The sequence below is a fragment of the Nannospalax galili genome, unplaced genomic scaffold (assembly GCF_000622305.1).
Source record: "Nannospalax galili isolate Female #2095 unplaced genomic scaffold, S.galili_v1.0 scaffold256, whole genome shotgun sequence".
Taxonomy (NCBI): Eukaryota; Metazoa; Chordata; class Mammalia; order Rodentia; family Spalacidae; genus Nannospalax; species Nannospalax galili.
In genome coordinates, this window is record NW_008337804.1 from 1,025,688 (window position 1) to 1,039,835 (window position 14,148).

The window sequence follows — 14,148 nt, forward strand, 5'->3', positions numbered from 1 at the left end:
ATATATTTCATTCTACCGGTTCTGTTTCTTTAGAGAACCCTGACTATTACAATGGCATTCTTCTCATACCCAAAGTAGGCAATATCCAAGAAGGTTTGTTCTCCCTAAATCTTGCCTTTAAGCAATCAAGTGAGTGTTTTCATTTTCATTATGTTAGCTGTATGTTTACCAGACACATCATTGTCACAATGTGGCTACAATTTCTTGTAATCATGAAATCTTAAAAGAAAGAAGAGTATTGTCCCTTAAAATGTATGTTTTCAAGGGAAACTTCAGCAGGTGAATGAAGATAATGGCTTCAAAATGAGTCTTCTTTGTGACTCTGTGTCTGATGGTGGAATAAGATTTTTGGTGCAAAATAAATAAGATGGGTAAAATTGTGAAATATCCACATTTACAGGTATTAGCATTAATAATAGTCAAAGCTGGAAATTGGAGGGAGGAGGAAAAGAAAAGTGGCCAGAAGTAGAAGAAACCTTATGACAGAGACACATAGATACCAGTTTTGCTAAGATTATATTTGAATTTAAGTGTAGTAAAATCACCAGACTACAATGTATACCATTCTGATTGCAATTTTAGACATAATATTTCAAGAGACAGTTATTAAAAGGAGAGAGATTAGTATAAAGTTAATGTTATTGATGCAAATAACAAATGAGTATTACAAAAAGAACAGATACAAAATAATAAAGCCTTCCAATCAACTAGAGATAATTACTGATGTGGTAGGTGGAGTGAGGATAATAAGAGTATGGAGATAATTCTAAATGAATGGTCTGCCTGAAGGACATTAAAAGGAACCTTCTAATTTGAACCAATTTCACACACTGGAAGAAAGAGGGAGACTGGGAGGGACTACATAAGAATTTATTAATTCAGTATTACCTACATTGTGCTAGACTGTATGGATTTTCTTTCTTAGTCTCTCAGAGCAAAAACTAGTGCATACAGGGGCTGGAAGATGACTTAGCAGTTAAGAACGCTGGCTGTTCTTGCAGAAGACCTGGATTCGAATCCTAGCACCTACATGGCAGCTAACAAGTTTCTGTAACTCCAGCTCCAGGGGATCTGACAGCCTCTTCTGTCCTCTGCCTGCATTGCATGACCCAGATGCACTTACCTACATGCAGGCAATACAAGCATACACATAAAATGAAAACAGTAATTAAAACATTTTAAAAACTAGTGTATGTATCTATATTTAATATTCTGTTGCCAGTATGGGATATATCTTTTGACCTTCACTGATACACATCAGCTCTCAATCACTTTATCAACTGTAAACTTATAAACTGATGTGTTTGAAGGTGTTCCCCTTTCCCTTGGAGTCAATATGATCAGAACTTATCAAGTGCTGATGGGAAACTGTGTGAGACTAATGGGAAACTATGTGAGAGAGATGCTCAGGGGTGTGCCTGACTACTGGGCTTTTCAGAATTTAAGAAGTCATTTTTAATTAATTTAATGTTTGAAAGGAAGCTAATGGAGTCCAATCACTAGACAAGTGAAATATCTGAAAAGATTTTCAAACTCTGATCTGGAGAGCAGAATGTATGTGACAAGAACTGAAGAAATCAAGGATGTAGAGGCTGTTGAAGTGATTTTCCTTAGTGAAATTATATTTCACTTTAAAGACATTATTTTGTTTTTTTTTTGTTGTTGTTGTTTTGTTTTGTTTTTTACATCAATCATTTCTTTTTCCTTTAGCATTCATGGGTTTTAACACAGAACTCATTACCATCAAAATTGCTTTTCTGAAACATCTTTCCAAAGATATTTTGTCTCAGGTCATGGGCTGAAAAACAGTTTGCTTTGGTTTCTCAAAACCCACTGCAATCTCTGAAGTTACAATATCAAAATATCAATTATATCTTCTGGGAATAACCTTTTTTGTGTGTGTTTTTGAAGCAGGGTCTCCCTGTAGCCCCAGCTGTCCTGGAACTCACTGTGTAGACCAGGCTGTCCTTGAACGCACAGAGATCCGCCTGCCTCTGCCTCCCAAGTGCTGGGAGTACAGGCATACGCCACCACACCCGGTGGGAATAACTTTTATAATATGAACATTCTCTATACAAATGATTGTTAGTTAACCTTGCAACCAAAATTACAGCATGTTCATAATGTAAGCAGGCCTTCTACATCTTGAGCTTCTCTTTTAACCTAAACAATATAGTTTTAATTCTTCATGACTGTCCTTCACCCAGAATAATGTATGGATGTGTTTGTTGATATCTGACATATCAAAAAAGCATTGCAAACCGTTCAAATTGTCATATACATTGGAAACAAGGAAGAGAAGAAGATTATTTCATTAGTGTTACAAACAATAGGTGGGATTAAAGTAATAGTCTGTTTGTCGTTTTTTATGACCTAGGACTAAATAGAGATCAGAAGGAATATTATCTTCTACTATCTTCTGATAATTGTCTCATATCTTCTGATAATCTTTTGCTTCCCCATTTCATATGGATATACTGTTTCAACAAAAGAGGTGAAGAACCTTGTTAGAAAGTATGGTTTGGATACCCATTTGAAGTAACAGGTATTGCTCAGAGCAATTCGGATTCATTTTAGCTAAAATGGATGCTAAGTGTCATGCTGCATTTACTTAAACACTGGGTAATGTGCATCCCATAATAACCATTGAAGTTCATTTCCTACATTTTTATATTATACTCTATGAAGATATGGAATGCTTTTACTCTACTGCCACTCTATTCATGATGCTCAGCATAATCCCAGTACTGAGATATAGTTTAATAAATTTTGTGAGTAGATGAACAAATAAAAATAATACATGTCTTAAAATTTGGACCTATTTTGACAACTTAGTGTTGAAGAACGGGGTTATTTAACCTTAGAGAAAATAGAATTTTGACATCCAGTTTATTAACAGTAAATTCAAGTTTTAAGAAATTACTTCAGGAACTATAGAAATAATAAGGAAAATTGAACAAAAGAGACTTCTATTGAGTATCAGGCAATATGCTGCGTATTTTATATATTTAATGTTTTAGAGGCTTACCAAAGCCATGAAATGATTTAACTTAGAATATTTAGTTAAAATAAGCATCTTTTTATTTGCATACATATTTTGTATTGATTTTTTGTGAATTTCATACAAGATATCTTAATTATATCTAGGCTGCCACCCATACCTACAACCTCCAATAGCCCATCCACTGGATTTCCTGATTTCTGTCATGTACATTAAGGCCTATCTAGTCAAATTTGTGTATCCAGATATCCCTCTGTATGAGTTGATTTACTGAAGCCTGGTCAGCCTATCTAGCATTACTTCCTTAAAAAGATAAACTGCTCCTCACCCAGCAGTGATCAGCTGCCAGTAGGTCCTTGGTTAAGGTTGGGGCCTCCTACCCATATCCCTAGTTCTATGTTGGTTTGTGTCTGATTGAGTTTGCATGGGTCTTATGCACTCTGTCATGTTGCTGAGTTTGCCTGGGTCTTATGCATTCTGCCATGTTGCTGTAAGTTCATATGAGCAGGTTCCCAGAAGCCTATTAGACTGTTTACTTATGGCTATGCACTTCCCCTGTCTCTTACAATCTTTCATCCCCCTATTCCACAATAGTTCCTGAGCCCTGGGTGGGTGAGGTTTAACATTTGGACTTGTAATTTACACTGTTTTTTTTTTTTTTTTTTTTTTTCGGTCTTTTTGAGACAGGGTCTCCCTGTAGCTCCAGCTGTCCTGGAAGTCACTATGTAGACCAGGCTGGCCTTGAACTCATGGTGACCTGCCTGCCTCTGCCTCCTGAGTGCTGGGATTAAAGGCATGTGCCACCACGTCCAGCACAGTTGGACTTCTAATTTCCACTTTTTTAAGTGTGATGGGTTGCATTTGTTTAAATGTGTGTTCGCACAACAGTAAAAGAAGAAAAAGTCACATGTTGCACACAAAGAATTCACCCCATTCAATATTGAAAAGTATTTATGTCATTTAGCACAGCCAAGTACAAAGTTTTTTTGCATTTGTGCAGAAAAGTCCATATGTTGGGACTATTTTATGTTATCTATCTTACATGAAGATATATTGGACTAATAATAAAATTTTCTGCTGTTATAATGTCTCCTAAAGCTTTGTTCATGTTAAATTATAACTAGATATTCATGCTTGTATTGTCAGGCTATGAATAAAACAATTCAAACTTTATATCCCAGAGGGACATTGCTTCCAGTGCTGTACTGTGACATATTATGCTACCTGTGGTACATCATCTTGTAATTCAGACATTAACTTATGTGAATACTATTCTTTATCTGCAAAAGATGGTGTTCTCATTTCTTCCAAAAGCTGTAATGTGCATATTTCAGAATACAGAATAGTTCTATTTTCACAGCAATACCAACTTATTGGGATTCATCATAATACCAATGTGTATATTTTAAATTAATTCTGAGAATAAATAATAGATTCATGGAACAAGCAAAGATACATAAGTTAATGAAATTCTGATGCATGTGAACATTTTTTTCAATAAATCTATGAATATACAGTAGTGTTGGGATTCTTTTCTTTCCCCATGCTTGGATTTCCTCAGATCTTAATACAAAAGAAAAATTCTTATATCATAGAGACAAAAATGTGGGCCAAATAATTGAGATAATGACATGGAGCGAGAAGTGAAAGTGATTTATTTTGGGTCAATAATATCATGTCATTGCTAAGGCTGAAGAGGTTCACATTTCCCCACCACAGCTCAGTTATATAAAAGCAAGTACAATTTATCACAAAGATATTTAAATATTGTAGAATATGAAGTCCGTGTTTAAGAAATGATAGAGAATATGACTACAGTGACCCAAGAATGAAACCTCAAGTCCTTTCACATACAAACCCTGAAGACTTAGAGTGGTAAACAAAAGTGAGAGGATGAGATTAATTGATCAACACAAGATTAAATGAGAACAGGTCTCATTTTTCATTTTTGTATTTGTCATCAATGACTTCCTATGGACTAGAGGTTTTATAGACAGGTACAAGTAAGAAATACTGAATTATATTACCTTTTTTCTTATATTTTATTTATTATTTTTATTTTATGTGTGTGTATTGCCTGCATGTCTGTAAGTGAACCTGTGTTGTGCAATGCCCATGGAAGTCAGAAGAGGGACGCTGGATCCACTGGAACTGGACAGCCATTAGTTGCCATGTGGGTGCTGGCATTCAAACACGGATCTTCTGCAATAACGTTCAGTGTTCTTAACCACTGAGCCATCTCTCCAGCCCCTATACTATTTTTTTTAATTCAACAATAAATATAAAAACAGAGAAAACTGCCAAAATGGAATTTAAAAAGTGACACAATGAGTCTAATCACTGATGTATTTTCTTTTAGCATAAATTAATAACCTGGAATAAAGACTAAAATACATCTTTAATGATGAATTATTATTTAAAGAGTTATAAATTTCTGTGGGTGCTAGGTTATTAAGAGCTATTATTTCCAATTCATTAATAAATCAATGTGTAAATTTTATTTTTATTGTGCAAAAGCTTCTAGTTTAAGGCTAAAGTTGCAAGTATAGGAATAAAATACGCGATTCAATGCTAAATATTATTTGTTAGGAAAAAAAAAACCAAATCTGTTACAAATAACTTAATATTTTTAACTCGCCACATTGTTTATACATTTCTTAAAATGCTGCTTAAAACATTTCAAGTATCCAATTTCAATGTATGTTTTATGTCTCTTCAACTCTAAAGGGATCGATGAAATTATAAAAGTAAAATGTCTCCATGAATATGATTAAATATAAAATAACTCAGAAAATACATATTTCACTATTTTTTCAGCACATCTTCTATCTGTTGTTCCCTGAGTATGACTGGAAATGACTTGGAGACCTCTTCTAAAGAGAAACGGGAAGAGATGAAGAATACATAAACAATGAGAATATCTTGTCTAAGAGGCTGGACAGATTTAATAGCTACATTTACATGTACAAATGCCTAGTCTTACAAGAATGGTTCTAGGTCCTTTATCTATTAGGCAACAAAATGTAAAAGTTAAGGCCTGAAGATTAGAAAAAGCACCCCTGAATTCTCAGTGTTATTGAAACCCAATTAAAAGGCTGGAATTTTTTAAATTATTTCTAAAATTATTCAGAGAATAAGAAAGGTACTGGAAAACACACGAGTATTTATAATTCTCCTGAAAAGAAATTGTATGTTCTCTTTGGAATTTTTGAGCATAGAATTTTATGTTACATGGCATAAGGGCTTTCTCATGTTTGTATAAGTATTATAATAGTAAATTAGTAATGAATATCTTGAATTTTTAATATATATTTTTATTGAATTTTTGTGCATTTCATACAATAAACACTAATAATATTTAGACCCCTACTCCAGCTGCACCCCAATACCATCTCCTGTTAGATTTCATACATTCTACCATATATAAAACTTCTGAACCCAGATGTCACTCAGTGCAAGTTCATCCACTGGAGTCTAGTCAGTCTATTTAGTCAAGTCCTTAACGAAGATCTATTCTCCCTCACCTCAGAGTAATTAGTTGCCAATTGTTCCTCTGCTAAATTTGGGGACTGCTTCACACTTCCTTAGTTCTATGCTAGGTTTTGTTTGATTTAATCTGTATGGGATTTGTGCATGCTTGTCACCATTGTTACCAGTTCATATGAGCAATTTCGCAGAGACCTGGAAGACTTTGTTTCTTTGTGTTCAGGCATCAACCTTGGATCTTACAATCTTTCTAACACCTCTTCCACAATTGTCCCTGAGCCATGGGTTGGTCAGTTTTAATATGGGAGTCTTATCCAGGGACAGGGACTCTGCAGTCTCTTACTCTCCACATCTTGGAAAGCTGTGGCCTCCTGTGTGCATGGTATTCTATTGCATGGGGAAGCTTTGGGGTGAGAGCTGAAGGATGCATTAGTATTCTCTCTACTCCTTGTTTCACTATGCTCTACGAACCTCAGGTGTCTAGGTTCCACTATAGATGTGTCACTCAAGGATGGGTATGTCTCAGACACACATTCTCTGTGTTTGACCTGTTGTGGAACTCTGCAATAACCTCTATCTGTCCCAGAAAGAAGTTTTTTAGATTAGTGGTAAATATTCTACTTGTCTGTGAATATATGGATCCATATTTAGGATACAGTAAGATATTTTCATTTTCTAGAGATATTACAGAGATAGGGTTTTCTCTAGAATCTATGAATTCTCCTACTATGTGTATTTGGCCATGTTTACAGTGCCATCTGTGAGTTCCCTCCTATTAAGAAGGCTTTAATTACAATTAGATAAACCCAAAATTTAAAAAAGAAAAGGAACAGATTAAGCAGCAAATGTGGGACACCATTGAAAGACCAAATCTGTGCATCATAGGCCTAGTGGAAAGAGGATGATCTTTTTGATGTGTATCTCTATGCAGTTTGCAAGTATTTTGTTGAGTATTTTGCGTCTATGTTCATTAAAAATAAGTCTATAGTTGTCTTTTTTTGTTCTATCTTACCTGATTTGGGGACTAAAGTGATGCTGGCTTCATAGACAGAGTTTGGGAGTTTCCCCCCTATTTCCATTTTTCTGAATAATTTAAGCAGTACTGGTTTTAGACTTTCTTTGAATGTCTGGTAGAATTCTGCTGTGAATCCATCTAGGCCCAGGCTTTTTTAGTTAGGAGGTTTTGCATAACTCTTTCAATTTCCTTATTTGCTATGATTCTGTTTAGGTTGTTCATCTCCTCTTGGTTAAACTTTGGTGGTGGCCCTGATTTTAGATATTCATCCTGTTCTTTTAGGTTTTCAAATTTAATGGAGTATAGATTTTTAATGTATTCGCTTACAATGTTTTGGATTTTTTTTGGTGCCTGTTGTGATGTTTCCCCTTTCATCTCTGATTTTGTTGATTTTAGTTTTGTTCTTTCTTTCTTTTGTTTAACTGGGCTAAAAGTCTATCTATCTTGCTTAACCTTTCAAAGAACCAGCTCTTAGATTCATTATTTTTTTGTATTATTTTCTTTGTTTCTATTTCATTAATTCCTGCTCTGAGTTTTATTTCTTCTCATTAAGAAAGGGAAGAGAAAACCCGCTGAGTGTGAGAAAAATCTTCACCAGATACACATGCAACAGCTGATTAATGTCCAGAATATACACAGAACTCAAAAAAGAAAGAAGATAAATGATCCAATAAAAAGATGGGAGATAGACTTAAACAGAGAGTTCTCAAGGAAGAACTAAAAATGGCTAAGAAGTACCTTAAGTGCTCAACATCTTTAGTAATTAGAGAAACGCAAATCAAAACCACAATAAAATTTCATTTTAACCCAGCCAGACTGGCAAGGATCAAAAGAAAAAAAAACCCCAAATGCCGCAGAAGATGTGGAGAAGGGGGAATGCTTATTCACTGCTGGTGGGAATGCAAACTCCTGCAGCCACTATGGAAAGCAGTGTAGAGAACTCTCGGAAAACTAAAAATGAGCCTACCAGATTATCCAGTGATACCACCCTTTGGCATATACCCAAAGGACTCATCACACTGAAGAGATACCTGTACATCCATGTTTTTTGCTGCTCTCTTCACAGTAGATAAAAAATGGAAGCAACCTAAATGTCCCTCCACTGACAAATGGTTAATGAAAATGTAGTACCATGGGGTTCTACTCAGCAATAAGAAAAGATGAAATTATGAAATTTTCAGGTAAATGGATGGAGCTATAGAGTGTTATACTAAGTAAAGTACACAAATGCAGAAAAGCAAGCAATGTATGTTTTCCCTTAATTGTGGATTGTAGCACCAATCTTTTATATGTGAGTATATAAATTCTGAAGTAACACCATTAGCCAGGTAAAAGCAAAGGAAGCACAGAAGTAAATGAAAAGAAACAACCTGAAAGGTTGGGAACAGATGCTACCTGAGGGATTATGGAAAATTGTGAGTAAACGGCAGGGAAGAGAGGAGGGAGGGACAAGCAAGGGACCATAGTGTCGGGGAACGACAGAAGTCAGGAATGGAAAGATGGTGGGAGTCGGGAGGTTGGGGGGAGGGTGGGAATTATGGGGGCACTGTGACTAGAAAAGGAAGGAGGAGGGAGCCTGAATGAGTGAAAAAAAGGGTAGAGATGAGTGAACCTCGGGGTTTAGGAAACGTAGAGGGAAAGTGATGCCATAGAAACCTTATGAGAAATCCATGTAGAGTGTTTGAACATATGTATACCTAGGAGTTGCTTGGAAGGGAACGAAGTGCTATATAGAAGAGACCTCTCTTACAGCAACAAACACGCTGTACAGCGCTTGTCAAAGCAGCTTCTTTTTGCAACAGATGGAGGCTACTGTAGAGTTGCACATCTGGTCTGGCATAGAGAACATACATCAGGGAGATGCCCACTACTAAATGACACATTGGCCGTCAAATCTCTACAACTGATGCTCACGGAACACAGTGAAATAAGGGGTAAGGACAGGGCTAATGCACTTCTCAACTCTCACCAGTGAGGCGTCCATGTACATCAGCGTGCATTACACAAAGAAAGCCTCAACTGGCCAAGGTTTGGAGGATAAGAGACTAGAGTTTAGGATGGGACTCCTCTGTGGAACCTCATCCATCCACGGCTCAGGGAACATTGCAGAATAGGAGACATAAAGATTATAGGCACCAGGGCTGGTTCATAACTGCATGAAGTGGAGGCTTCCAGGCCACTAAAGGCTTGCTCACATGAACCTGCAGCAGTGGTGGTATTGATGGCAGACCCCTGTCAGCTCAATTAAACAAGGGCCCAAAGAAGAGGAGAGAAGTAGTTGGCTGGTCAGCCCTAGATGGAGAACTATTTGAGACTGGTTGCTGCTGGGTGAAGGAGAGTATAATTTACCTAAGACCTCTGGATGGGTTGAGTAGGCTCCAGTGGACGCATTTACATTGACGGACATTTGGTTACAAACACCTGAATGAACAGGACACACACACAGCATGTATGGCAGCATTCATAGGGTTTGGTGGGGTGGGACAGCATGGATGGGGGCAGGGGGTCTGGATTTGAGTGGGAAATATTGTATGAAATTTTAAAAGCTTAATTCACAAAAAAACAAGAAAAAGAAAAGAAAATAACGACCATGAATGCCAACCAATGCCAACCATGAATGCCAACCCCAAATACATTATCCATCAAACTATGTATCATAGGCAAAGGGGAAAGAAAATTTTGCCATGATATGAATATGCTTAAAGAGTTTTTGTCCACCAAACCAGCTCTACAGGGAATACTTCAAGCAATACAAAGAACTGAAGATAGGAATGATTATACCCTTGGGTTGCAGAAAGTAAAAAAATGAAGGTATAATTAAAGAAACACAAAATAGGACCAAGAAATCAAACAAATTTAAATGACAGTAAATAATATACATCTCTCAAAAATAACAGTAAATATCAATGGCCTCAACACCCCAGCCAAAAGACACAGGCTAGTGGAATGGAGTAAGAAACAGCATCTATCTCTTTGCTGTCTGCAAGAAACCCATCTCAATGATAAGCACCACTTTCAGGTGAAAGGATGGAAAATGTGGATTAATACAACAAAGCATGTGTTTGGTTTTTCAGAGTCCAATGTAGATTTCTCACACACCTAAGTCCGGTGAGTGGGATTTTCCATTGAGCTATGGTGTAGGACACAATTCTTCAGTCAAGTATTTTCAATCTCTATGAACATCTCTCAAGAATATGAGTTCTCTGCATGGTCATATGTCCTCATTTTAGAAGGAAAGGGGAAAAGAAACTGCAAGGAAAAGATCTGACACAGAGGTATACTTTCCTCCTACATTCTATCTACTAAAACTTCATGGCATAAGCTCTTATTCCTGATAGGTGGTAATTGTAGGCAAAGACTGAATACTCTTAAGGTAGTATCCGGGGAGTAAAATACAATTTGGTAAGTGGCTAGAGTCTCTTCCCTAGATTTGTTCTGTTACCCTTTAGTTAAATCATTCCTTTTCTACATTGGATGACTCCACTTTGTGACTCTCTTTCATTATCATTATCATAATGATTGATCTTGTGCTATTGTTGTTATATTGATTCGGGACCTTATGGAATTATGGATGGTATAGAATGCACTCTTGTTGTTGAAGGTAACCTTGAACTCCTGACCTTCCTGCTACCACCTGCCACGTTCAGGGATTATAGGTGTGCTCTACATCTCTTGGCCCCTTTACACCTGTAGTATCTTATCTGCAACTGCCCTCTTCTGTGCAGTCTCCATTATGACTAATTGCTTCCTGTTATAGGTAGAATGTCCCACCCAAAAATTAATATTGAAACTTGCCACTATTAAGAAGTCATTTTAAAAATGATTAGGACTCTATTCTCATGTATAATTAATGAGATCATTTTGAGAGCCTTAATCATTTTTAAAAATGAATTCATTCTAAAAATGATTACTTCAATCCACTTTCCTCTATGGGATTCATTAAATCTTGATTGCCTTTCTGCTATGCTGTCATGTTGCATGGTGGCCCTTCCTAACTCCATCTACAGCTTCTTTGACTTTTCAACTTCTAGAACGATCATCTAAACAAACACCAGTGTATATAATCAACCAAATCAGTGGTAGTCTATTACAGAAACAGAAAATGGATTTATTCATTCCATTGATTGGCACCGCAAGCACTAATATCATTGGATATTTTCAAAATTGAAAGATGAAAGAACTTGACAGAAATAACCTTTCCTGAATATTTAGGTCTTCTATCATTCTAACTACATGTATATATCCACCCTTATACTTTATTGACTTTCAGTTATGATACGCCTTCTAAGGTTAATAAGGTCTTTGGTAAAGATCATTTAATACTTTTTTAGATATTAGAGGGAAATATGTGACCTGTTAAAAAATTGTTGAATTGAAGAAGGACACCTGTTTATAATAATCAGGGCTAGTCATAGTAATTGTAACAGAAGTGTCAACATTTAAGAAATTCATAAGCATAATCTTTGCTTAAGGAGTCCAGGTCTTCAATCTTATCCTCTATTCTTGATATTCTGTTTTCTATTTCATTTATTCTGCTTGTGAGACTTTCTCCTGTTGTTTCCAAATGGTCTGTTGAGATTTTTAGTCCCACATTCATTTCCATTTGGGTTTTCTTCACTCTATTTCTCTTTAGCAAATTCACTTTTCAGGTTATGAATTGTTTTTGATATTTCATTAAGCCACATATATGTATATTCTTTGGCTTCTGTCAAAAGTTTATGCCTTACCTGTTTGCGTAATTTGAGTTTTTTGTATTTTCTTGAAGTTCTTGGATCATGCTTATGATGGCTCTTTTACATTCTGTGTACCGGGGTTCTACATGGTGGATTTCAATGCTGTGCACTTCTGCAGGACTCATGGGTTTTGTTAGGGACATATTTACCTGGTTTTCATGCTGTTTGTGTTTTTGTGTTGCCATTTGGACATGTAGATGTTCTTTGATGGTTATATATTCAGCAGAAACATCTCTGTTTTTGTTTAATTTAATTTTGGTTCTGTTAATATTATGTAGCTTAGTTACTTTTGTTTAGGCATGAAAGACAAATTGGTGGGTATTTCAAGTTCTTTCTGAGTAGTAGACTGGTCAGAGTAAAGACTGAATGAGTCTGTCTGCCTGATCAGGATGGTGGGAAATTGGTGGTGAGGGAAGAACCTGGTGGGGGGGCAGCCAGGGAATAAGGCTGGTCTTAGGTGTACAGAGGCAGGTTGGGGGTAGGGGCACACTGTGAAGTCTCTGCGGAAGTAGGCTGAAGAATTGGCATTGTCTGTGTACAAAGGATCAGGAAGCAGTGGGGGTATCTAGGCCAAAAGGGTGGTCTAGAGGCCTGGAGTGCCAAGAAAAGAAGTGGGCCTGTGTCCAGGGCTAGAAGGAGAATGGGATGTGGGAGTTGGGAGACTGAATCAGGTTGTGGGAGTCAAGGGGCAGTGTGTGGGGTCAAACTTACCAGGGAAACAGGCTTTCCTCAGGAATCCCAAGCAGTTTGGGGGTGGGGACAGCCAGGGAAGAAGGCTGGTCTCAGGTGTGCAAAGGTAAACTGGGGGTGGAGGCAGGCTATGTGGCCTCTAAGGAAGTAGATTCAAGAAGTGGGTTGGTCTGGGTACAAAGGATCAAGAAGCAGTGGGACGATCTGGACCAAGAGGGGAGTACAGAAGTCTGAGATGCCAAGAGAAGAAGAGGTACTTGGTCTTCCAGTCACCCATCTCAACCTCAAACTGTCAATCAAGGTGACCTTAACATTCCATTTAGGTTTTTAAAACATTTTTTATATATTGAATGTATTATTATTTTATGTGTATGAGTGTTATGTCAGCATGTATATAAGTCAGTGTCTGAAGAGAGTAGAATAGGGCATCGGACCCACTGGAACTGGAGTTACAGACTGTTGTTAGCCTCCATGTGGATGCTGGGATACGAACCCAGGTCTTCTTCAAGAATATCTAGTGCTCTTAACTTCAGCGCCATCTCTCCAGCTGTGTGTGTGTGTGTGTGTGTGTGTGTGTTTGTGTGTGTGTGTGTGTATAACCAACTCCTACCCTTTAAGGCTATTGCTCTTGACTATTCATCATACTTGATGATAAAACCTTACTGCTGAAAATATTATATCCATTGGTCATAGGACATGAAGAAATCAATTCTCTACTGACTAGTAAACTTCCTTGCTGCTGGCCAGCTCTCAGAGTACACAGCAAGGGGTCTTCCAGTAGGGAAAAGTCATCAGCTGTGGGGACCTAAAGGCCCCACCTTGCATAGGTCTGAAAGGAAGTTACTGGGGGTGCTCCCTGGCTTGCTTTGAAAGTCTGAAGAATACTTCCACACTGCTGAGGAGTGCATGATCAGTGCGTGATCATCCTTAAGATACACCCTCGGGGGCGAAGCGGGGAGTTCCAGGTGTCTTTATAAGCTTTGTAACACTTGCAATAAATGAGTGTCTGCCTGACTAAGAATCCCTGTTGCGTCTGAGTGTCCCCGGGTAATGGGGGCGGCATGGGCTGGCAAAAGGTATGCTTACTCATCCCCAATCCTCACCTCGCCGGGGGTCACTGGTTCGAAACCCCGGCAATCAGCAGTCTTACCAAGGTGTGAGCCCTGTAAAGTGCAATGATAACTAATGTAGCAAGATATTCCTACAAGTGCAATAGTAGTGTG

General features: G+C 37.5%; 1 pseudogene; it reads right to left on the minus strand.

Annotated features, from left to right (window-relative positions):
* The window catches only part of LOC115070303, a 13,458-nt pseudogene extending 1,038 nt beyond the window's left edge, over positions 1 to 12,420 (minus strand).
* Between the last annotated feature and the right edge of the window lie 1,728 nt (positions 12,421 to 14,148).